Below are 25,790 nucleotides of genomic sequence, written 5' to 3'. Positions count from 1 at the left end.
TATCACCATCATCTTCTGCTGATTTTAATCTGCTTTCCTGTATGCCAGCGGGGTGTTATAAACCCCCACTTTCATTTCCCTGTGAGCTGAAACAACACCTTCCCTGCAGGCATTATTCTTTAGGTTCCTAATTCTTCTTTGCACCAGCTCAGGGATTTTTAACCCATGTCATACAATTTTATGGTCCTTATGGATAACCAAATGTATAATCTAACAACAACACACGAGATGTTTCCTGTTATACTAGATTGTTTTGTAGTTTCCTCTAAATAACTGTATACAGTAAATGCATAACTTTAATTTTGATGGGCTTAACTATATACGCTACACTGAGAACAGGCATGTATTGCACTGAGTCAGCTGATGACCTGCCCATAATTGTAACCAATTTCAGTGCAGTCTATGTTATTCTGCAAGAAAGTACAGTCTCTTAGAAACCTGATCCATTAACTAAGAGAGACACAGCACTCAAAGACTAAAGAATTTAAATCTATATGAGAATTATTTAATGGCACTATCACAGCCAAACCGGGATTAATATGCACTAATGGTGCTGTTGCAGTGATGCATATGCACCTTGTAGGTTCGTGTTTCAGCAATGTGGTGGCATAATAAGGATAAACCTAAGTGTAATTTACATTTTTCTTGGGTGATTGTGATCGGCTCTTTCTGTTGTGCCATGAATGAAGCCGTAACTGTGTGTGACTTTTGTGCAAGTAAAGTAGAAGTAAGCTGCAGAGAAAAAGCCTTTAAAACCTTTCTTTAAAGTCAAATCAACAAACTTTTCATTATTTTTATTTTAATCAGACATCACGGTAGAGTCTAGGCGTGCACCTTTTGTGTCCACATGACTATAAAGGTTATATCTTTTCTCTCTCCTTATTCATTTAGACATGCTAGTCAACATAACTGGTAGTCCATTTGAGCACTCATGATGCTTTCTGCCATGAGCCTCATTCACCCATTCACTTTTTTTCTATGCCTTAGTGCTTTTATCTAACATCCACACACACAATCTGTTGAATCTGATGAATATATAGGGAGAACTCAGGCTTCAGCATCATGCCCAAGGATACTTGGAGTGGAGGAGCCACCCAACTGACTGCAATCTTTACCAACATGGCTTCCAAGTGGAAAGAAATGCTTTTGTAATGACTTTGGAGAGACTTTCTTGTACAGTCCAGAAAAAAATAAAGTGCTAATTGAACCAGTTCTCCTGCATGGGACCAGCCAAAAGCTGTTATGAGAGTCAAGGTGACTGTGCTGGCATTTGTGTTAATAACAGCATGACAGAGGGTGACTCGTCACACAACACTGTGGGCTTATACAATATTTCAGTATGTAATGAATGAGCGCAGTGGAGTCTCATGTGGTCAGACCATCACAATGTCCAGTTTTCAGGGATGAAGTCAGTAGTTTAATTGAGTCAGTAGTTGTCATAATGTACTATATAGAATAGTTATAATAGACGGTAAATTAACATAACTTTTACACCCAGCTTAGGTAACACCAGAGTGCACAAATGTGACTCCCCTGCTCAGAATGAAGGATCAGTCCCACAGCGAGATTTGAAGTTCAAACAGATTTATTTGTGTTTTTCTGAACAGGCCTGTGCTATAAAGTGGGATTTCATCTTATCCAGGTAACTTCAGAGTTAACCCTGGGTTTTCTATACTGCAAATGTGGTTCACTTTTAGCCAGTGCATCCCCATTGCAAACCTAATCTGATCCAGATTAAAGATCAGCAGGCGTGAAACCATTGCCTAATGACCAACCAAAAAATGTTTTTTTCCCTGGTGAGCAGCAGTAATAAATATAGATTCTTAGAAACAACTTTATTTATTGATTTTTATTGTTGCTTGCAAGCAATTTTACATTTTTATTGCTCTATAAGAGTTAATGTATGACCCTAAAGCCTTCATTCAGTTCTGTTTCTACATTTATTCCTCTCTCTCAGACAGGTGCAGACCACCGAGGCTGCAGCTGAAAGAGTAACAGCTAAAACTGTCATTTAAGCATTAATTTCATTGAATTTATAATCAATGAGATTGTCCAGCGTCTTAATGACGGAGCTGTGATATTGATAAATCTGTTAACTTATACAGACTGTATCCGACTTTCCTTCCTGCCTTCAGATACGCTAACCTTTATTAATATAGCAGCTCTTTCCCAGTCTTACTGACCTTTTTTAACACTAAACCACTGTACAGCACTTTTACTCTCATACATGCTCATGCCACTGCTTTATCTGCAGCAGCTGTGTTACTTTCTGTCTGTACTATGTGTTTAACCGCTTTATATTTTTCTAAGTTTATCTTCATTTGTAAAGTGAGCCGCTCTGTTACCAGTAATCTCACCCATATTTGTAATTGGTCAGTTGCTATAAACAAAACCCTCTTCGTGTGAACATGTGAAACCCTGGGTTAATGTGGCAAGCTGATGACCAGCTTTAAGTGATTAGGGTAAGTGAATACAGATAACGGACTGTTGCCGCGGCCAAAACAACTTATACCACTATATACCTCCCTATAAAAAAATATTCAAGTGTCTTAGCTGCCTCCCTAATTTACAAAGAAGAAAAGGTTGTTAAAAAGATGACACCTACAGCACCAGGACTGCTTTTTTTAAAAATATATTTCCAATATTTACATTATATACACACTTATTTAACTTTTTCAGAGCCAAAAACACTTGTCCACACAGCTGTACCGAACACAACACACAGGAAGTAGGGAAAGCCATGGTGGTCTAGCCAGGTCTCAGTTCAAAGTTGTTGCTTCCAGTCTCCAACCAATGGCAACCTGCCACCTAGAGCTTATGTAACTGAAAACACAGAGCAAAACTAACAGCACCACACCCAGGTGGGGGGGATCACATACAACAGACAATACAAAATTATGATCTGGGTCATAACAGTCACATGGATGTGAGTCTGAGGCTCTTCATTATTATCCACAGAAAACCTGTGGGCCAGTTTTGTTGCACAGTTTGATGTATAAATGGACACGGAGGGCCGGCCATAATGGGTGATTTGATTCCCGAGGGCGACGAATGACCTCATCATGTGATTGAACACCAGCGCTGGTATCTCTGGTTACTGTCGTCCTAGCAACAACCGCTAATTCTATGTGTCCAGATCTGTGTTGATGATGACAGCCTGGTTTGGACAGTTAATCCCATCTTATCAGCAGAGTCTTTCTTTTTTCCCCCTCTTTCCCATTAAATCTCGCAGACCCTCATCCTCCTTATTTATCTTATCTTCACCTCTATCACTGTTTCTGCTGTTAAAACAGCACACTGGTTCCAGCCAGTCTATATAAATACCCCTAAATGTTGCTTTCATTCATTGTGCTTTTGTTAAAATAGATGTCAAGGGCCCAGCTATAATTAGGCCTCTATGGCGGAGACAGCCACAGCCAGAGGCGTTATGTTTTTGGTTTGCCAGTCTGCACAGACACTTGGACTTCGACATTAACTGTTCAGAGTTTGGTGACTAAAGGTCAAGGTCCCTATAATCACATCCATCCCATTGTTCTGAATCCAATGTGTCAGGATCCTCTGAAGAGAATTACATTACTTTGATGGCTTAACTTGGACTGAACACTGAACCAAGTAGAACTTGATGGTCAGAGCTTAAGATCACTGTGACACTAATTTCAAGAAGAAAAATGATTAAATGGTGGCATTTTATAATCAAAAGGTCAGAGATCATGTCTGGACAGTCATGAATTTAAACTGCGACATGACTGGTTGTCAGAGGCATACAAATGTGGAGCAGTAGCTCCCATTTTTACTACACTGACTGCCTGCTTTTTAAAGTGCTTATGGCTTCCTCTTAGCCGTAAGCCATAAGCCTTAACCAAAAATGTCTACCTTGTTGTGGCAAGTCTTTAGCATGCATCCTAGGGGGAGCACGATTATTTTTTTAACTTTTTGCACCAATTAATGTAATTTTTCTTTTACAATAGTGACTCATCTACCAACCCAGGGACAAGAGAAACCAAGAACTTGCTGGCTGAAGTTGAATAAAAAACAATAGGTGCAGAAAACACACTTTGATGGCTTTGATCGTGTTCTGCTTCTCTCTGCTGCACTCTGTCACCTTCGAGCTGGTTTCATAAGACCAGCTCGGCTTGCTGGTAGAGTGCAGTGTGTGGCCTGACCGAGCACAGCTGCTGTTTATGATCTCCTGTTGTTATTCCTACCCCATTAGGACACCACAGAGCAGCTGAGGGAAACAACAAAGGCACAAACACACAGGCACCGACACAAAGGCTAAAACTGCATCCACACATCCAGCACGCTGATTGATTCTGAACCTGGTGTCTGCACAGCACCTGTTAAACTACTCTGATTCTCTTTCTCGATGTTACACTCTGGCATTAATAACTGTGTAATTACACATTTGTGATTAGTAATTCCAAGTTTGGTCCAGGATCGTGGCACTTTGATGCTGGCAGTGGAACAAACGGAAAAGCTATCAGTCCAGCGTGGCAAAAGCAGGTCATGTATTCAGAAAGGGTGCGGCTCTGATTCGAGGTCTATTTGAAAACCAAACATGTTAATTCAATGTCAAATATACAAACTGAAAGCAACAATTATACTGACGGTTAATAAACTCAATTTATTCTTTAATGACCTCCTTTTTATATGAATCACAACCTGCTAAAATCTGTCTTTGCTAAAAGAAATGCTCTTGATACAAGGGTAATAAAATCCTGGAATAAAGAGTCTTTTAGGAATGAAGATAATTTGGTGGTTTTATGATCCATGGTGCATAATATAATTTTAAAAACAAGAAACATTCAAAGGGGAAAAAAATCAAATATGAATAAAAACCAACTATCTGTATCAAATAAAATATTCATATATAAACAGGATACAAATTGTGTTTTAATTTTACAGCAGGCTATTATTTTTCTTTAGTTTCCTCGCTCTCAGTGTTACTTCCAGATGGAGCAGCCAGCTGTTCTTAGTGAAATGCTCTTGCTCAGCACCAGTTAACAGATACCAATGAACACAGTGGAGCAATTAGCAGCTAAAGAGCCAAATATTTCCTGTTAAGAGTCGGCGGACAACAAAATGGAAATGCTTAACACAATATATTGGCCACGTTGACACAAAAGCAGCAAATAAATACAAATATACTTTCACTCCCACTTTGTGTGCAAATAAACCACTTTTTGTTAGCAAGTTTGTTTTACCACCATAAAAGCTGATAACATCAGTATTGTGCTGCTATGTCTCAGTTTAAGAAGAAACAGATCATCTGGTTTAAATAAATAGAAACAAATACTTGTCTATTTACCCAAAATACAGTACTCGGCAAAGTTCCTAATTTGTTTGTTCTTCCAAGGACCCAGGCTTTCTTCTAAGTTTTAAAGTGATCTTGAGCAATAATTCTCCAGGCTTTCTGAAGGTCTTTCACAGTTTTTCTTTGGCCATTGGCTGATTTTTCACTGTTTTTCAGTCCAGTCCTTGTAGCTGACTATTTTCAGAGGAAGGTCTTTTGCAGGTTAAGCCACTTAACGCTGATCTATAAAAGATTCAAACACAAAAAGACATCTAATTTAAGATATGAACCAGTGTTATACCTGCACATAACAGAAAAGTTAGTAAAGAAACCATTTTAGATTTTATCTTTAAAAACTTTGTTAAAACACATTTTCCTCATTCTTTAGATTCAGTTCAGTTCAGTTTTATTTAATTTTGTTTGTATTGTGCCAGGTTACAGCAACTGCCACCCTAAGGTCCTTTGTATTGTAAGATACATTCGGTTTCGGACGTTTTCCATTTCAGTCAAGTACAACCTAAAGTGCACGCGGCTGATCTAGCAACATGGCCAAAAGTCCCATGATGTCATTTGTATGCAACACAAACGCCACAACAAAGGAGCACATCAAGGCGATGGCATACCTGCTGCTCGGTGTATGGCTCTTTGTCAGATTCAGAAACGACTGTGCTGGTTTTTTTGCCACTATTTCCCCCTATGCGCAAGCATTTGGCGACAGTGGGAAGGAAAAACTCCCTTTTAACAGGAAGAAACCTCTGACAGACCTATGCAACCTATTAATGTATGAAAAATGTCAAAGTTTACACAGTTTGGCAAACATAAAATTGTATTTTTTCACCTAGAAGATGATTTAAGTTGAAAACTTATCATGTCTCAGCACTGTGTGAGTGTGTCCTTAAAAGATCTGAAGAATCTGGATAAGCTGCCCATATGGAAAAGATATATATAAATCTTATAAAGTTTGTATCTGTCTTGTGTGAAACTTGTATGAAAAGCATACAAGAGTGAAAACAGATATAAGATCCCTTGAAAAATTATATAAATGAAACTTATATATGATTTACTTATATGAGTAAATCATATAAGTTTTTACCATTTCTTTTCCATATGGGTGAGGACAAAAGAAGAAGCAGCAGGCCTAAGAAAGTATCTAAAGCAGATAAATAGTATCTGGTGCCCGTCAGGATGATCTGATATCGTCGTGTTGGTGTTGTTCCCACATCATCATAATAAATGTTGTTCCAGGTTCAACATTGCAAGTGACCAATCACATTGTTGTGACATAATACTTTTGCAAGCCAAGCAATTCATTCATTGATGAAATTCCAATGTTGCAAGGACAATATGTATAATGCTTACCGTTTATAAAAGAACAGTATCCTGAAATGCAAAGAATTCAAATTGCTGGATCGGCGGACAGAGGCGGTTTCTCGCAAGTTAAGTAGATTTTTTTTTTATGGCGTTTTTTTCCGAAGTCGCAAAAGTATGACGTCACAACAATGTAACTGGTCACTTGCAATGTTGAACCTGGAACAACATTTATTATGATGATGTGAGAACAACACCAACACGAGGATATCAGATCGTGCAAGAAGTCATGTCCTTAAGAGATAGGAGGGGGAAAAAACAGCAATGATCTGACATATGACCTGAAAGATGCATCTGGCCCCTGAGATGATCCACCTATTGTTCACTGAAGCCTCATCAGAAATGGTCTCAGCTGGCTGTCAAGAAGCCATTTTTAAAGGAGACAAACAGTAGGAAATGATGACGGTGTGCCAAATTACACAAGAACTGGACTGAAAATCAGTAGCAACAGATCACACAGGGTGAGGTATCCAAATTAGAAATTTTTAGTTTAAATTGTCAGGTGGTCATAAGAGAGCTACAACATTGAGTCTCTACAGCCATCTGTAAAAACATGGAGGAGGCTATGTCATGGTTTGTAGCTGCATTTCAGCCATGGTATTGAGGATCTTATCAAAATTCATGGAATTATGAATGCAGAAAAGTAAAATCAGATTTTGATCCACTATGTGAGACCTCTTGGATAGCATCTGATTAGCAACAGTTTAGTTTTTTAGACCCACACTGCCAGCGCAATAAAAGGATATCAGGAACCCTATCAGCCATGGATTGGCCTCCTCACAGCCTGAACCTCAACTTTATTGAAAGCAGCGTGGGACATCATCTTAACTGACAATGAAACAAAAGGCAGCCAGCATCCGAAAAATGTGCTTTGAAATAGCCTGGAAGAAGCCTGGAAAACTGTTCATGAAGACTAATTAAAGAAAGCTTGCCTAAGAGAGCTTAGACTGCCTTAAAGACTAAAGGTGGTCTTATTTTCAAATACTGACTTTCAGGCTTGTTAGAACTGTACAAACTCTGTTTTTGCCTTACATACTGTATTTCCATGTGGGTTTGCACATGTGTCAACAAATTGCTGTCCCCAATTCCCCACATTTCCCCTGTCCCCAAATAAAATATAAAGAAATTAGGCATAAATCAAGACTTTTGTAATGTAATCTATAATAGCTTATGTTCCCTTTACTTACTTCCCAACCTGTCACGGCAAATGGTCTAATAGTTACTACTGCACGCTTAGAAGTCCTAGCTAGCCACAGTGTGTTTGGTATCATCTGACCTCTTTCTCTCTCTCTCTCTGCTCTTACTATTGACTGTACTGTGACTCAGAGATGTTGTTCACAGCTTCCTTTTCAGACATCTGTGACCTTACCTCCTCTCCTCTCACTTGCCTCCTCCTCCTTTTCTTCTCCTATTCTCTTGGCCTCCAGTTGACTTCCCACCTCCCTCATCTCTCTGCAGTCATTCTTCCACCCCCTCTCATCTCTGGACATGGGAGAAGGAGTCAGACAAGAGCACAGATGCAGTGACAGGCATAGAAACAGGATGGAGAGCTGTCTCCTCCCAAAGCATATAAAGAAGTGTGAAGAGCTTGAAGCACAGTCTTTTTGAGCAATGACATCATTATGTGATGCTTTATTAAACTCATTTAGGCTTTATCAGGTGGCAGACAGGCTCGATTTAACTGGCTTCCAGCTTTTTATAATCTTTTTAAAATACACTCTTTTCTCTTTTTCATTTGAATCCCAGAATTAGACTACCCAACTCCTTACTGCAATCTCTGGCCTCTTTGAGATACAGTACATCGATAAACAAGCATTTGAGCCTCTTTCAGGCACAATTGCATATGATGTAGAATTCATATTAGAATCAATGAGTGCAAGCTCCCCAGTCCAAGAAGCAGTGAATCAACCTATTACATTCATACCGTCAATCTTTGTCAGTATGATGTTTTTTACCATAAAGGATGTTTGTTCTGCATACATCTAAAGTCAGTGTCACACAACAGGAAGCATGCACTATGACGCTAACTGCTTCGAGTTACCTGATTTTCTGACAAAAATATTTTGGCCTAAAACTATCTATTATACTGAATGTGGTGCTCCTCTAGGTGTCTAAATGGACATTTAAAATCTACAGCACTAGTAAATGATGGTGAAGTATTATGGAGATCTTTTGAAATCCCTTACTATACTCTTAGGTATCCACAGTCTTCTTTTTTTTTCTTTTCCTGGGTGCCTTTGAGAGTTCTCAACATCTTAGATCTTGGCACAATGACACCAAAAGCGTTCTCATCCCAGGGTGACGCCATACACAGCAAACAGCAAAAAGAACACCAGACTCTAGATTTCAGCAGTTGAAATCATCCTGGCTCGCCCAACAAATGTTCATTAGCACTTAATCTGAAACCCCTAATTTAAATTTATGAAGCTGAAGATGTGAGTAATGTAGATTTAACTATTTCAATGTGATGCACTCATTTTTTTTCCCTTGACAACAAATTTTGGGATTGTAAATGGCCTTGACCTATCTCACGTACACGGTAGATTCAACCCAAGTCAGTGGTTTTACACTTTGGATGATGGGCATTGGTGATTATGGGCAGCAATAGATCTACCAGTTCGAAGATTTTTATTCACTTATGTTTTTACTTTTATTTTTAGGTTTCCTTCATAGTGGATGTTTATAACACTGAATGAGGTAAAACTTAACACGCCACCCAAATTTACACTCTTCCTCCTTAGGTACCAAGCATGCTGAAGGTATTTCTATCGCTGTGACGATCCACTGGTGAATAAATATACTGGACATAGATGATTGGGTGTTTGCACTTTTTGTTTTCTGTGGACTCACACAGCTGAGTAGATTGGTCTATTATAGGTATTAAAATTTTAAGTCTGACGTTTAGCCATTTCCAGGTCCAAACTCTTTTTCAGTTCCCAAACTCAAACAAATACTGTAGCATCACTGAGAACTGAAAGTGGCTCAGTTTATTTTATCTTTAATAAAAAAAACAGCCCGTGTGGCCTCTCCCCCAGATATTACAATAAAATTTAACATCATTTTCAAAAATCAGGAGTGTCAGGTTGCATGCTTAGTTAGGTATTACCCCATTAGCTCTACAGATCTCTTAAGGTTTCATAATAAAAGCCAATGAGGTAAGAAGATGTGTAATTTTTACAGTAAAAGTTGTACCTTGTTTTTATTATTATTGTTTTTTGGCTCTATGGACTGCATGCCACGTAGAGACTAAAAACCCATCAACTTTCTGTGGCAATGCAGACACTCCCCTCTCCTCCTCTTTACTGGTGGCACAACAAAGGTTCCTAATGACAATAACTTCCAAAAATGTAGAACCGGGGAGAGATCATTTAGCATATTTTGGTGTCCCATACCTGTTCGCAGATGCAATTTTGTTGTCAGAGAAAATTACACTAAAGCTTTCTTAATCTTCCTGGAGCCCTGATTGTGCAGCACGTTACTGTTCTGACACTAATTTTCATTCCCAATGGCCCCCGCCTGTCACGTTTAGCTAGTTTTTGGGTTCATACCGTGTAGTCTCACCCCAGCAATTAACTTAGATTCACTTTTTTTTACTACAGCAATATTTTTGCTGTCTTTTTCTTTTCTTTACTTTTTTTGTAGATTCCAGAACCACAAAATAAACATGAGCAAATAGGTGTGAATCATTAATAATTATGTATGTTTACTTATATTTAAATTCTATTTTCTTCTACTTTGTACAGTGTGCATTTTTCTCTGTAGTTGCAAAGTTTTTTGCTGTGTAGGTTATAGGTTACTTTTTATTGCAGCTGTATTCATTTTTCTGCTGTAGAAATGTGAATTACCTAGAGGACTAATCTCTTAGTCTATCTTATCTTATTGTAAACCTCAAAGTCCCAAATACAGCAACATATCCAGGATTTGTGTTTTTCAGGGCTGTACTGAAACCGTAAATGTTTCTAAGATGCAAACAAGATCACATCCAGTGCAGTCAGATCGGAGCTTGACTGATCTTTAATGTGCAAGCCCCCGGGTTGAACTCTTGTGACAATAGCTGCAGGTTATTGTTCCAACGCTTCTGATGATGCTCCGTTTGAAAAAGTACGACTACAGAAAAAGCCGAGATGCAATTCTCCTCACAAGCAACATCCCATTACTTAAGTTTAATTTAAGACAATATAACACACAAAACACCTTTCACTCTCAATCCCAAATAGCTCAGTCACACTGAGCATAGAAAACACTGACTGTACTGTTTTTTTTAACAACACGCTCACAAACCGACACACACACAGTGAGAGGATTGTTGTTTGAAGCCAATTCACCAGGCCTCCAGCAATGACACATGGTGAGCCCATGTGACTCCTTCCATGTGACCCCCTTGTACTGCATTTCTCTCTGTCTCTCTCTCTGAGGCACATCTGCATTGCTGCAATCGTGAGGCTAGAAAAAAAAATCTGACACACACATGTCAGATAAACACACACATAGACACAGTCTTGTAAAAGTAACACATAAGCAAATGCACACAATACACTCAGATTAAACTTTGACCTGAACTGTAAACACACATCAACCCTTTGTTGGGCAAAGATACTCATGTGATGACGATGATCACATGACCAACTTGCAGAACTGCAAAGCTCTACAGTTTATTTTTTTCTTATGCATGATTAAAAAAAACACCCTGTACTCTCACCCCATGTTAAAACGCAAAATTGACTGATTTAATTCAGTAATACGAGCTGATAGTGAGTACAGCGTCGTCCTGGAAACGAGCCAAATGACCACCTTCGAGCGAAATTTGACAAGCTAATTATTACCTTCCTAAACAAGTCAAGTGTCATAATGCTTTATCTACACTCTACTAGTGAGCTGTGAGGAGGAATTTCACAGCTGAAGTATATCAGGACATTATCACGTGGCCTAAAAAATAAAGTGCCTTACGTTTTATGACGCAAGCCATTCATCCATTGCACAGCAGTAGAAAACAAGCAAAAACATACTCGTCATCAACATTTTGACACTCTGAATGTCATATTATGTGGTTTGTGAAAGCAGCCGAAGTTCTAATGAAGAAGAACGGTTCAGGACACCGAATGTCTGAGGTGTCTTGGACCACTAGGATCAGACGTAATGATGACAAACAGATTTTCTGCAGTGTTTTTAGGTCGCTGATACTTTTCTGCCAGCCAATTTGTCACATTTTCTATCTGCAGTTTCCACAGTGAGACGAAGTCGTGACAGCCACCGCCTGTTCCTGTAGCTTCTGTAACTCAGTGCAATCTTACATTTCCTTAAAAATGAAAAAAATAAGCCTGTCCGGTGGTTTACCATCCGTCCACACTCATGAGCAGCTGTTTTAATGAAGCCTTTTAGTTTAGCGATGGAGTAATCAGTGCATGAAGTTATCCTGACTGAGTCTTATCCATATCCATAAAATGTTGTCTTCTGAAGTCATATTTAAAGGATATTAGTGCTAAGCCTGGCTTTCTAAAGACTTAGTGTGATTTGTTTGTCCCTTTGTTTTATATATGTTTCAATTCTCTCGGCATTTCGAACAACAAAGAAACGCTTTCTTCAAGCTCCCAAAATTAATCCACAAGGCCGGAAGGCTTGTGGACAGCTTTAATAAAGGCAGCTAGAAAGACAATTAAAGTCTCTTTTTTTTAAAAACACCCTTAATTGATCACATGGTGTACTACATAATGTTAAGTAAGGCTATCCAAACAATCTTTTAGACAATGAATAACCGGTGTCTCCACTGTCTTGTTCTTGACATCCAGCCTCTTTTAAAAAAATACCAGTGTCACTGTTTGCTGCACAGCCGTTAATAATACTGCATCTTTCTCTGATTTTCTAGCATTAGAAAGATTGTATAGATGAACTGCTTTACATTACCCTTTTATCATTTAGATTAAACCACTGTTGTACAAGAAAACAGTGTGGACAGCAGTCCATCTAAGGTTCACTTTTTGTCCATCATACCCTGAGCAGCTTTGACTGTAAAGATAACGTCAGTGTTTCGGCCATGTTTGCTGTTTTAAGGCCTTGTCATTGTTTCAAATGTGTATTAAACTTGAGGTTTTATTACTTAACTATAGTAGTATAATTAAGGTAGCTTTACCAACCTAAAATATATGATAAACTATGGGAAGAAAGCATCCATACTCACGATGAGTCCAGTGCAGTAGCAGAATTATGCAAAACGTCTGTTTTTGGTTATTTCACTGTTCACTGACACAAAGAAACTATAATAAATAAATGTAAAAGTACATTTGAAGAAAATCACATATGTGCAGCGTTTGTTTATATAGAGTATTTATGTCTCGTGTTTTTGTTCTACAGTATGCCAGAGAGTCCTCAAAGTGATTTTATGGTTCACGGTACCGAATTTAGCAATGAACAAACAAAAAAATAAACCTTATACAGCTTTTTAAAATAAATCTGTTAGATTCTTCTCAGCCCATCTGTCTGAGAAGCAATGCTACTGCCACTCTGGGCAGTCTACTTTTACAGAAAAATAACTAAATATAAATAAATGCGTATATTTTCTGTTGGAACTACTTGAGCTAATGATTTGCTCCATGTGAAATTTGCACCTCCCTCCACTCTAGCATCCCCCCGTAGACTCTGACATTCCTCAGAGGTCAAAGTAATTATTTGTTCCAACTACTGCTCTCCTGAGTTTGATGATTTCTTGTGGGAAGTGATGAGGTCAAAGGATGGCTACCAGAGATCAACGCTACATAATTTGCACTTACATGGCTCAGCACCATCGCATGTTCTGTCTGTAAGCTATTCTAAACAGCTGTATTATTTACTATTTACATTTTCCTTTGCTGTAATCCACTGTAAATGTGTTTTACTGTGTTTGGGAATGCTAAAGGTCACACAGTTAGCTTATACGGGACCAAGCTAGCCACATGACAGGGTTCAGTCACAGGATTCTCTGTGCATGTGGGTGTGTGATAATGTAAATGACACAGCCCTTGTGTGGATTCCATGAAAACCTTCTAACCGTGTGAAAAAAAAAAGAAAAGGATCACTGCCTCTCTCAGGACCTCAGCGTCTCCTTGTCCCTGAACCCTTTCTTTGCCATCTTTACCATTATTTGATTCACTTGTGTAAAGGCACCAGTCTTCATGCAGGAGGAGCGACTACAAGCTCTGAGCTGACGTCTGTGCTGTATGGCTAATGTAAGTTGCTGCATATGTAAGTGGATTAGTCGCTTACCAGAGAGGATAGGGTGTAGGAAGGGAGAAGCACAGGAAAGAATGAGGTAAAGGCAGAGAGGAGAGTAAATGAAGGGCGACAAGATGGCAGGATAGAGGAGGACATGGATGAGACTGCAACTCATCAGCTTTAGCTTTGTGTCCCGGCCAGCAAGACCTAATTGATTGAGACAGCTAACTTCCAGTAATTCAGCTGATGAAGCTTTTCACTCTCAGGACTGCTGGCTGGACACAAACAAACTCACCGGCAGGGCAGCTCAGGAACAGAGACAAAGACAGAGTGGCAATGAGAGGGGGGGGATGCACGGTGTTTTGTTAGCATGTCGACCCACAATCAACCCCTTGACACACTCGCACACACACACACACACACACCACCATAACTGAGCAAAGTGCTGATAGGGCTGTTCTCATTCCAGGGTTGGTGAAGGCACATGCATGGTTGGCTGGAGCTGTGAAGATAATGTGGCATGCTAGGCAGTCGACAGTCCTACTGGTGGTGCAGAGGAATGCTGTCTGACTAGACCGGCCACAGCCTGAGCGCTTTCACCCTCGTTCAAATTATCTTTGCTTGTGTGTAGCCAGCGCAAATCCAGCCTTACAATCTATTCATTTCAGCTCTGTGCAAAGCAGTCTCAACCTCACCGAAATTAAGGGATAGCTTCGTGCAACCAGATTATGGAAGGCACCAACCGCTTCTCACGCCCCCCCACCCACCCACCCTCCTCTGCCCCTAAGGCTCTTTCAATCCCCGCTTCATTCTCAACCACGCTGCTGCATGTGCACGTGTGCCATAAATAGACACAGAGAGGCTGCAGAGGGAGATCTGCGGATGAGAGACTCATGACCCTAAGATTACGACTGCTGCTGCAGCATGCAATTGAAGCAAAAATCTAGTCTGATGTTCTGGATTAGGAAGAGAGTGGTGGGAAAGGAAAGAGAAGGAAAGGATGATGAGAAGAGGGGGAAAGCAATGGTGAAGAAGAAGGTGGTGAAGAGAAGAAGACAGGATTAGAAATGCTTCATGATATGTGGGACTTACTTTGTATTGAGGTTTCCCAAGCTCCTCAGTAGATATTACACTGATATTTCATCATTGTACTCTACAGTAGATTAGATTTTGGTCCTTAAATCCCCTCTCACTCTTGAGCATGAAATGTCTCTGGTTTTAGTTGGAAAGCAATAATCTGCCCCCGTGTGAAAGCCACATCAGACAGATTTATGAAACAAAGTACGAGGGAGAGAGGAGGGAAAAAAATGGGATCTGATGCAGCGAGAATTTAAAAAATAGAAGGTGTGTGTGCTTTAATCTTGTTTTTCTTGCAGACTGGCTGCAGGTGTGCAGGAGCGAGTGAGTTATCATGATTTTTGAAGCTGTGCAGGTCGTCATTTCCTATTGTGCATAGATACATGATTCTATCTTTAAAGCTCTGAAGATTGAGGTCCCTTAGAAAATGTCACTTTTTTACAAAACCGAATATCGTTACTAATCAAGTGAATAGGAAATGGACAAGACATCAACCACATTAGAAATAATGATTTTTAGCTAAACCCCATTCCTAAGACATAAATGTAATTATGAACATGATGCAATGATTAGCAAAATAAACTCACATTGTTTTACAATGTTTAAACTGAGAACTTCAGTATAATTAAGTAGAATTTTAAGAAAAATATTAACTTGTTTTGAATTTTAATGCAGAAACACATTTAATGCAGAAACACGTCTAAATAAATTGTGACGAGGCCATAAATGTCTGAGAACTGAAGAGACCAGCCACTCGACTTTTGTTAGAGGAACATTGTCTTATTCTTGCTTGATGTAGACTTCTAGCTGCTCAGCAGTCCTCAGTTTTCTGTGTCATATTTGGTCATATCATGGTAGTGAAAGTGTTCAGCACCTACTAGTCTTCTACTGCCAAGCCATGCTATTGTAATAGTTGCAGTATGCGCTTTAGCATTGTCTTGCAGAAATATGAAACCCCTCTAAAAGACTGGCAGACCTTGCTCTGATGGTGTCTATCCAGATGTGTAAAATGCCAGTTCCATAGGCACTAATATACTCCCATACCATCAAAGACTGAGCGTCGATAACGAGCCCTTTCCCCTTCAGTTCACAGGACTAACCACACAACAGTCTTTCACTTTTCACAGTTCATTTTGGATGAGCTTTGGCCCAGAGAAGATAGCTGTTTCTGAATCTTGTTCACATATGGCTTCTTCTTTGCATGGCAGCTCTTTAACCTATATTTGGAGGTGGCACAATGAACAGTCAGCGATTTCTGGACGTGTTCCTGAGCCCATGCTGTGATTTCCATGACAGCATCATGGCTGTTTTTAAAGCAGTACCGCCTGAGGGCCCAGAGATCGCAGGCAGCCAATACCGATTTCTGGGTTTGACCCTTAAACACACAGATTTCTCCAGATTATGAATCCTTTGATGATGTTACGCAGTGTACATGATGACATATTCCAAGCCTTTGTTACACTGAAGAACATTTTTCTGAAATTTTTCCACAATTTGTAGCAGATTGGTGAACCTCTGCCCATCTTTATGCCTGAGAAACTCTGCCTCTATAAGATGCTCTTTTTATATCAAATCATGTTACTGTTAACGTTATTAGTTGTAAAATGTTTCTATATAGCGGCACTTACTTTTCCAAACTTTTGTCGCTGTGTGCTGCTGCCATCAAATTCAAAATTTGCAAATATTTTTCATTAATGTGTAAAATGTCTCAGTTTATGTGTTTGACGTGTTTTATTTGATATTTCTGGGGCATAAAATGTAGATTTATGAGATTTGTAAATCACTGCTTTCTGCTTTTATTATTTAGATTTGATTTGATTTGATTTATTGATTAGCATTCAAATATCTCAGTGAATACAGAATAAAGATTACCACAAAGCAAGAAAGCACGAGACAAAGCACGATTTACATAATATACAGCATCCCAACTGTGGAAGGGAGGTTATAAATGTTTTTCCTTTAAAGTTTGTTTTTGTCAATTTGTCATTGTAGTTTTATGTGCTTTATAAGATATATATTGTATATCCTCTACTGAGACTTTTTGCCTCATTGTCTAAATAGACTTTTAATGGAGTGAAATGGTGTGACAGTCTTATAGTAATAATTGCATATGCCTAATTAGTTAGAAGTCAAAGCATTTTAAGAGCGACAAGTTAAGAAGTTGGATTCAATAGCACAGATGTCATTCCAGATTAAAATGTGTTATTATGTAATAGAATAATTATAAACACAGATGACAAAGAAGCCTCAGGACCAAATTTGTCACTCAAGCCCCATTGATCTCAAGTAATGAAATACTAGAAGAGATCACCACAAGGCCACTGTGTCACAGTAATTACAATGAATAATGGCTCAATTAAATGGAGGGAGAAGGGGAGTAGTTGGAAAAAGTGAAAGATACATTTTAACTTAAAAAATGTAAAAGTAACATAGTTCATAATAACTGTAGCTCGTGCAGCATTTCTACTTGCAGAGTCTAAGAACGTCATTACCGCACTAGGACTTCATCATCAGGACATGCAGGGCAGGACGACAAATGTAAGTAGGAATGATAACTGTTCATAAGAAATGAGGCGAGTGTGAGAGTAGAAGTACATTTTGCTTCTGGGAGATAAAGCATGTCGATCATTATGAACAAAGTACATTAAAAAATAAAAAAAGACTTTTGGCACTCAGAAACATGAATGGAGAATTTGGTGTAAAAGTCAAGTCAAGTCAAATCAAGTTTATTTAACCAGATTTCATTAAATCTAATATTTTATATTGTATTTATGTAACAAAATCACATAGAAAATTGACATGCAATCAAATTACTTAAAGTATATATTTTGGGCATAAATATTTTCAGAGGATATGTAAATGACGGTTATCAAGACAAGTCAGTTGTTTCGTAATCACTCTACTTAAAAGAGTAACACTCTGTATTTATTGTTATTATCTTTAGTGGCACTTCTTGTCCTTACAGTAAGGCTGTCTTGTGAGGAGAGGCTGTACTGAAACTGTTTCTACAGTTTACGTATTCAGCCGTGCTGTCTTAAAATATCCAAACAACACTGAAGGAGGGAAAACAGCTTAAGTATTCCATCCTTCTTCCATTTTTCTATATTTATTACATTTGGAAAAAGTGGAATTGTGCCTTCAGTCAACAGTGTTTGCTGTTACAAGATTGTTGATTCGATACAGATGAGCCATCTTATGAGAATCACTAGCTCGACTAATTGCTTTAGATGGCTGTAATGTGAATATGGGCTCTTATTTCAAAAACAGCAGCTAGTTTCATTAGTGTAAGCTAATAGTCATTTACAGTCTCAAATGCTCTGTCGGATAACAAAAGCTTTAGCCATGCTTCAAGGTGTTAAATAAACCAAGATTAAAAGTAAAATATTAGCCAAGATTAGGAAAGCTTGTAAATGTAGGCTATGTGGTCTGTTACCCCCGCCTCCCCGACTAGCTACAGAGGTATGGTTAGGCTAAGCAACACCACCATGGCAGGACAGTGCCACCAAAAATACGAAAAAACTGCAGCCATGACGATGTGGGACCACCCGAAACCCAATGCTGATACTGAACAAGCAGATGGCACTGTTTAATTACAACATTTATACATTGTCATATGTACACCTTCAGTGCCCTCTCAGTGATATTCATTTATAACTCTATATATGTGATCATAATCCACCCACCATAAGGCAAGAGACGAGATTTCAGGATACACTCTGGACAGACCAATAATATTGAAATGCTGAGTTAAATTTTGAGCTCTGACATCACTGAAGATTGTCACTGCTTTACCAACTTGAGAAATCAGTAGTCTGTGAATCAAAAACATGTATTTTTGAGTATTTTGATAAAAAAAACACTTTACTATAAATCTGATTGATGTATATAAGATTCAGTATTCTATATATGTCAGGTCATTATTCAAACTCTGAGCTGGTGAATGTAAACATATAGGACACTTAAGGGATGTGCTTGACAACATTTTTGACATTGGAGTTGGAATAGATTTTAGTGATAAGTAGGCTTCGCAGACAAGCAACATGTCACATAGACACTATATGACAGTTGAGGGAGACACATAAGTGGGCACAGTGGGAGTTTGTCAGATGCTTCAAGGCATGGAATGAAAGAATATAGGATCTCGACTCTCAAAGAGGCAGAGGAAAGGGGGAAAAAAAAAACACAGTACGCCAGGAAAGCAGGCAACATATTGGTCTCCACTCATTACATTGTCACCATGAGCATCCAATCTGGAACTAGTTGGCATGAATACAATCTGATCCCACCCTGATTGTGTGTGGTTCGAGGCTAAATTACTTTTTTTCCCCTTTTAAATCAGACTACTGCATCTCATTTGAGAAAATAGGTCTAGATTCATATAAAAGCGAGGATTATGCGAAAATACACACACGGGATTGGACAGTGGACTGCGTGTTTGTGTGTCCATAGAGATTTCTGTCTCTCCGCGTGTGTCCATGAATCGGCAGTACACATGCATGGATGATTGCTCATGTGAGCTTTCATCCATGCTGCTACATATGTGCAGGCACACTGCATCTGAAGTCTTGTATGTGCCTCTGCTGGCTCACGGCTGCGTGATCGGGCCACGTCCAGCGATGCTTATGCATGTGTGTGTGTCAGAGCATCGTGCTGTTGCAAAGGAAGGCTGCCATTTGTTTGTGTTTGGCCTGGAGAGGACTATCAGATGCCAAGGACCAGCTCAGCGGAGTGGGGAAGAGAAGCATGGATGAGTTGCAGAGGGAATCAAAACAGCAAAAAGAGGCATAAGACTGTTCTGTTTTGTGGCTTTTTCTGGTAGAGCTACAGTAAGTTAAAGAGTGGAAAAGTCCACATGAATTATTTGAAGTTTTCAAGTAGGACTGGGTTCTTTTCAGAGGAAACAGTATCAACGACACTCATTCTTTTCTGTAAATCTTTACATTTCCATATTTGATTGCTCTTTCTTTCGTTCATCTATCTAGGGGGTATCTCTTAGACAATCTTCCTGAATTCACTGTAACTAGTCAGGTCCACGGAGGCCTTATTCTACAACAGACATTGTCGCACTGCCAGAGACCACAGAGGCAGTGTGTCTTTGCCTCAGTGGGTCAGATCTGTTCTGTCCAACTTATAAATTATAAGGCAGGGAGTTTCAAGTTGTTACAGAATAATCTATGCACTGACAAAGAGTTTGAAGGATTTTAGGTGGGTACCATTTCTTTAGCTGACTTTACAAAAGAGACGTTAGCCATGTCTCTAACGCTTGCCATCACCAGTGTGTGAATGTGTGAATGTGTGTGTGAATGGGTGAATGACTGGATATGTAAAGCGCTTTGGGGTCCTTAGGGACTAGTAAAAGCGCTATATAAATACAGGCCATTCTATTCCTCCAGCAGAGAAAGGCCTTTAGAGAAATGTCACAGGCAGTCACTGAAGCTGAAGATGACAATTTAAATAGGAAAAGTCATAACTTCATAATTTTATCCTGCTGTATCAGGTATCTGTGTAAAATGTTGCTATAAAACCAGGTTAGCAAAAGGTCACATTAGCCTTAATCTTTTACCTCTGCCCTTCAGAATATAATCAGAAAATCTAATTTGACCAAATTTAAGGAAATTTTAAGGAATGAAACTTCAAAAAAGAAGAAAATACAGACAAAATGATACAATTATAACCTAAGTACATAGACTGGGTATCACATAGATTTTCCAGAATAACAAGCCTGACAGCACAAGTGCTTTTCTCTTTAACGCCAGATGCTACATTTACTCGCTATGAAACAACCCAGATCTGCCAACTTACTTTCCTCACTTAGTTTTTTATACCGCTTGATGTTGTTGAGTGAAAGTTACTTCCTGCTCACTGAATTTTCATTAAATCTTCTTCAATAGTTCAACAAGCTGCCGTCTTTACAGTAGCCTGCCTCATTAGCTGGCAACCTTTCGTGATCGTATTGCCTCTGTGGCTGACGTGAACTGGACCTTTATTTGCACATAGGGCCGCAAACATGATACGCAACAGCCGCTGCATATCTGACCTTACAGTTGACAACAGTAACTTAATCACCACTGATTGGCACGCTCTTTAATGTGGCCGGGGCTAGCGGAAGCATCACTTGTTGTGCACTCGGGCTGCCAACTCCGCCAACACCTACATCACACGCAACTTTGACTACTAACAAGAGTATCTCTCCATATTTCAGTTTCTGTCATCTGTTAACCGCAAGCACACTGCATGGTTTTAACGAGCGCTAGAAAAGAAAAAACTGAGTCAAATTGAAGATTTTTGGCTGATGCTTCGGGGTAGCCCTATGCATAAGTGATAGAAATGACCTTTCAAAATAGACAGTGAGGACAAAAGGGGAAATCATGGCAGCAGGAAGAAAGGGAAAAGAAAGGAAAGAGGAAAGTACACAAGAAAGGGAAGAAGACTAAAAGTAAAACCACAAAGACACGCATATGTAAACACACACACTCAGGAACGGTGGTATAGACCTTGATCACTTATTCATTCAGACCCGAGGAGGGAGCCAGGAGGATCAGGTTGCCTAATGACTAAAACACACACACACACACACACACACACACACACACACACACACACACACACACACACACACACACACACAAGCAGCAAATCCCACAGGCCCGGCCCCGCCAGCTCAATTGAATTACTGTTATCGTATACCCAGGGCTGAGACAGGGGACCCTGTCTGCCCACCAGCCACACCCTCTGTGTTTGCTCTGCACTGGAGGACACACTCACATGCAGGATCAAATACCAGCACTGTACTCAGTCTACAACACTACTGCAACATCCCACCGCAGGCCTGGTCCCATAATAGCCATCATTTACAGTCAGTATTGATTACCCTCTGGCTGACTCTTAGTTATAAGCACTCACGCACACAACATATAAAATCTACAAAACTACATTTAATGGTGTTCCTATGTTAGAAGACTGAATTCCTCTATGCACACTGTACACAGATGCATGCACGCACGTGCGTACACCCACATTCAGTCCGCACTCACACACACGTTCCCAGGACATTAGATCTCAGTCTATTGATTTCTACTGGGAATGGAAATCACTCCTCTACATTACGCTGCTCTCTCTGCCATCTTCGTTCTGCTCCTTTTGTCTTCATTCGCATGCATGTTGTTTCATTGTTCAAACTAAATGGAAAAGAGAAGGAGTACAGACAAGGGATGATGAAGACTACTGAGACAATATGCTGAATGATGTCACAGAAACTGAGCAAAACTCCAGTGAATGGGGAATTGAAGCGCAGCTACAGAAGCTGCATTTCAAAAGCTCTGGGTTTGATGCTCAAATATAAAGGGACTGCATGGACCATGCAAAAGCACCCACAAAAATGCCTAGAATGCACAGTTCATACATGCATACACGAATGCTTGAAATGACTAGCTATTGAACTGTAATGTAACAAAAAGAAAGTCAAAGGAAGATTGGAGATATGGTAATCCACCCCATATTCATGGAGGATTTGCCGGATAGCATTGTGGCGATGTGTGTAACGTTTCGATAATTTCCATATATCTCCCTGCCAGAAATGGGGGAGCCTGGACGGGGACCAACTGTGCCGCGTAGATGATGGCTGGTGGCCTGCTTACTGTGGCGTTTGATCGAGGCTGCAGAGAGAGGGAGAAAGAGGGAGAACAGAAAGAGGGAGAACCAAACGAGAGAAAGGAAAAGAGAGATGGGAGCGCAGAGAAAAGGACAGAGGGAGGAAGGGGAGGAAGAGGAAGAGGGAGAGATTCAGAGCTGGTGCAGCTGCCATGGTAACCGGCATCACCTTGGAGAGGAACAGAACAGAACCGCTCTGGGGAAAGACCCAGTGTGTGAGCGCGTACACACACACATGTACACACAAAACTCATCAAACAATCACTTTCTCATTTATGTTTCATCAACACTGCCCTATTTTTGGATGTCGAGTCTTGGTTGAATATGAGAATTTTTTCTGGGATCAACAGTCGGTTCAGCGCAGTTCAAATGACGCCCCGCTGGCCATGGATGTTTAATTGATACGTCTGAACCGGGGCAATATCTCATACATGCCTCACTTTCATCGCCTGCTCTTTTTGTGCTCCGCAGAAAGCCTCATATCGGCCCGCCTTTTTTTCATACGCATTAAATGTACACTATCTGCATTTAATTTGCATGACTGCATTATTCCACAGTGAGGGCATGTAGGTTTTAAACTGCACCACAGTGCAAGTCTGCCCTTGAAAAGCCTTGATACATGCGTACAGTATGCCATACTGTACTGTTTGCTTTCCTCGCCATCTGAATATGCATATACTGCATCCCCTGCTGTGGCTGTGAGGAGGACTTCCCATCCCCCCATGTTTCACCCAGAGTGCAACGTGAATCCGATCTGCATACGTGTGAAAGATTCCCCACTATTCCGTAACCTTATCTTCCACGCTATTAATTTCATGGGAATATAATTAGACGTTTGATTAGCTCAGCCTTTTTTGTTTAAAATTAAGTTTCACATTTATCTTACCCTTCTTCTTCCCCATCCTTTTGATCATTATGTCTTTGTTTAACACAAAAATGATCCTGAGCGAGAAAAGTGCTTTGGTTAATGTTAAACTCACTGATGAATGTATAGTCAAACATAATAAACACATTGTTTTCGTATTGTGAATATTTCTGCATTGACGATTTAGTTAAAAAGTGTAAGATTAGACCCCAAGTATGTTCAGAATCCAAGAATGTGAACTCAGCACTCAATTAAATGAATACATGGAAGAGTTGAATAATTTGTACAATTTTCTTAAATAATTAATGGTAAATGTTTGATTTAGAAGCTGAAAGATGACCATCTACCTTGACCAAACAGAATATTGCACATGCACATCTAAGCCCTCTGCAGCAGTGCTGAAGTTGCTTAAATGTAATATAGCAGAGAAACAAACTCAATGCAGATGCCATTCAGCTATTTATAGCATAGCATGTGCCAGAAAAATGTGCTAACAGATGCAATTGGTGTAGCAAGGACATATAGGAGGCAGGGGAGGTGCATACAGTAATGTATCAGGAACTGAAGGCTGTTACTCAGCATTATATTAAATATATATATGATACAACTTTAAATATAAAATTGAGGAAACTGGAAACACCAACCAAGTCAAAAAGTGCACAACCTGCAGCTCTTAGAGGCTCTATTAGGACACACATGTGGTGCTTCGAGCTAAATGCTAATATGGTTGAGCTTAATGCTAGCATCGGCCTGCTAACGTAGTTACACATTTCTAGTGTGCTGTGCTGTTTAGCAGGACTCATGCTTCGTATGGCCACTGTAATTCTTAAGAAATAATCCAGTACTCTACTGATGTACTATTGACAAGTAAAAGCTACTGGGCATCAGTGATTTTGGTGAGTTGTTTGTACGAAAAGACAAAATCCACCACAGCGACAGCCAGAAGTAGCTCATACTAATGTGCTTCTGTATCACCAGTCTTTTTTTTTCTTCTTTTTTTTGCTTGTACCATGAAAGGGTCTGCATTATAAGATCTTTTTATACTTTTGACTTGCATGTTTTATAGCTACTTTCCAAGCTACTTAAATAATCTATAAGTATTTCAGACTGATATACAAAATCTCTGCATGTCAGTTTGCTTGTGTTTTTATCTTAGGCTCCTGAAGGTTTATATTAATATTGTATATTTTATAGATATTATGATATCTATATTCCCTAGAAACAACTTAATAACAGGATAAAATGATCAGGTTTTTTGTATTTATGCAGCAATAATCCCCTATAAAAGACTTGGTATCATTTTTAATTAGCAACCACCTAGCAAAGGGCTAAAATAACCGGCTTTTAGCCTTTATGCACCTACAGCAGCTTATGAAAAGCATCCTAACTTTTTAATTTCATGACTGTAACGTCTCATTTATATCCCACAAACTGAAGTTACACCTGCTTAACAACCACCTAGCAGCACCCTATACAATGACCAATTTTTAGCACAGACAGTGCTTTGGAAATGTATTAGACTACCCACCATAAAAGCAAGGAAACACAAATATTATATATATAATATATTATATATGTCAATATATAATATCCATAGCTTTGTTTAAAGCAGCAAGCTGACCTAAGTGCTTTACAAGTTAGTAAAAAAAATTGCCAAAAGCACACACAGACTACCGTGTAGTACATGTAGTACATACAGCACGTGCTACCTATTACATATACTAGTTTGACTAATTGAAACGGGTACAAACATTTTTGCCAGTAGCTGTCAAGACATTTCAAAGCCACAATTGCGCTGTGGCACTAGAGGTCAATTTCACCAGCACGGAAATCTTCAGTAGACCACAAATGAGTGTGACATCAACTTACTTTGCCTTACTTCAACTGAGACACACTGAATGAGATGGTTTTTTTCTTGAGGGGTGGGGGTTCTTCCAGGCCAGCAACAGTACATGTGGTTTCTTAAGTGGCAGTCACTTAGCGTTAATATGACTCCTGGATTCCTGGCAGTGCCTCTGGTTAGTGATATGTTGGTCCTACCTACACAGACATCTATCATCTTAAATGTGATAATACAAGGTCAGCATCTGTTGACCATATGCTTTGTGAAAAGCGCAATGAGACCGTGAGCGCCGTCTACACACCTCTGCTGCAATATAGATTCCATTAAGGCATTTAAAGGCATATATAGGGAGCTTGTAAAAGTGGTGGCCATTATTTCGTTTGCATGAAAACCTCATAGCTCCACGTACCATGTGATCACTTTAGCAGAATGATATAATGCCGTGGTTCTGTTCTCCAAGGACTGCGTGTCGTTCCAAGCCTTACTGCGACATTAAGAAAAAAAGACCA

The 25,790-nt window shown here is 39.5% G+C and overlaps 1 long non-coding RNA gene across 2 annotated transcripts; it reads right to left on the bottom strand.

The window, feature by feature from the left end:
- Positions 1-2,622: 2,622 nt before the first annotated feature.
- On the bottom strand, positions 2,623-10,223 carry LOC112847992 (uncharacterized). Of its 2 annotated transcripts, none has more exons than XR_003221853.1 (3): positions 10,054-10,223; positions 8,031-8,143; positions 2,623-2,823 (listed from the first exon to the last, which is right to left on the bottom strand). It is a non-coding gene; the product is annotated as an uncharacterized LOC112847992 (long non-coding RNA). The 2 variants fall into 2 exon arrangements; XR_003221852.1 differs by lacking the exon at positions 10,054-10,223 and adding an exon at positions 8,848-9,085.
- Between the last annotated feature and the right edge of the window lie 15,567 nt (positions 10,224-25,790).

Source organism: Oreochromis niloticus, linkage group LG10, assembly GCF_001858045.2.
Source record: "Oreochromis niloticus isolate F11D_XX linkage group LG10, O_niloticus_UMD_NMBU, whole genome shotgun sequence".
Classification (NCBI taxonomy): domain Eukaryota; kingdom Metazoa; phylum Chordata; class Actinopteri; order Cichliformes; family Cichlidae; genus Oreochromis; species Oreochromis niloticus.
The sequence above is the reverse complement of the archived record's forward strand: the minus strand, read 5'-3'. Positions and strand labels throughout refer to the sequence as shown.